Source organism: Terrapene carolina, unplaced genomic scaffold, assembly GCF_002925995.2.
Source record: "Terrapene carolina triunguis isolate 2854851 unplaced genomic scaffold, T_m_triunguis-2.0 Scaffold142, whole genome shotgun sequence".
Taxonomy (NCBI): domain Eukaryota; kingdom Metazoa; phylum Chordata; order Testudines; family Emydidae; genus Terrapene; species Terrapene triunguis.
In genome coordinates, this window is record NW_020664493.1 from 3,999,989 (window position 1) to 4,001,329 (window position 1,341).

A 1,341-nucleotide genomic window follows, 5' to 3' on the forward strand; every position below is an offset into this window, starting at 1 on the left:
CCACTGCCTGACTAGATCCTAGAACACTTTCTGTTTGGAGGAGTCTGATACATTTTTTTGACTTTTCTGATAAAAAAAGAGAAATGTGGTTCTGATTACTCTGAGCAGTGAATAACTGACCAGTGAATTTCTAAGCAGGATTCCATTTTCACATCGCCCAATACAATGTTGTGAAAAGTTAATTGACATGATGTCTACCATCTGCCAAAAATATATATATTAAAAATAGTAGAGAGGATACTGAACATGATTTTAAAATGTGAAACATATGCTGTACATTGTTGTCCTATCAGCGATCAAGTTCCTGGCATGTATCATGAAGTTATTAGACTTGTGGGGTTTTTTTTAAGTAGTCATTCACTGTGATTATGTTTGACTTGAAGAGTGCAGTGTTACAACAAGTGAACAAGAAACTTACGCATTATTCTTCAATTGTTAGGGAAAGGGGTACATTTATGATAGATTATTCAGATGGTTTAAAATTTTTCCTTCCCCCAAAAAGAGAAATATATTCTGAAAGGAATATTTCTTACAATGTCTTTAATTTCATGACAACCTAGCAACTTAGAATGCAAAAAAATATTTCTAGTGTCCAAGCATGTAGAATGCACATTACAGGACAAAGAGAAAGACAATGGCTCAGCCTCAAAGAAATTACAATCTAATTTTAGATGTGGCATGATGGCAAAGAAGGTAATGAAAAGTAGGGAAAGAATTGGTGAGGTAGGACAACGGTTATGCTAATAAGATTATGTGGTTATGTATATTGCTAGAGGATTCAATTCAAAGTTTTTATTTTTGTTTAAGTAATGATGATTCTTGAGTCACTTCCTGTGGGCATCGCCAAAGTGAGTCATAAGGAGAGATTTGAATAAGCACATAGTGACTTGGAAGACCAGAAGTGGGAGATCAGTTCATGTGAAAGGGTCACAGTGGAGAAAGACAAGGAGAAGGTTGAGTGAGAAGCAAACAAATGAGGCATTGTTGACAACTTTAGATTCCCGAAGTTTTTAACTACCACTGGTGTTCCTGATCAGCAAAAGTACATAGGATATTACCTAGATATTGCCATACTAGATCAGATTTTTCTGCAGCAGAGGCCAATTCCTTTGAAGGGTGAAAAATATCTCATAGGCCAATGGTGCAATTCTATACATTTGCAGGGACATTCCTTCCTTCCTGACCTCTGCTGCTCTGAAGCATGAGATTTTATTAGCCCATTTTAACATGTATTATAGGGTTGGCCGCAGGAACCGGCCTCCACCACAGGGCCCTCGCTGTGGGGACCGACCCCCCTCCCTCTGCCCCGATTGGGCAGGCTCTGCGTCAGCTCCTCCCAGC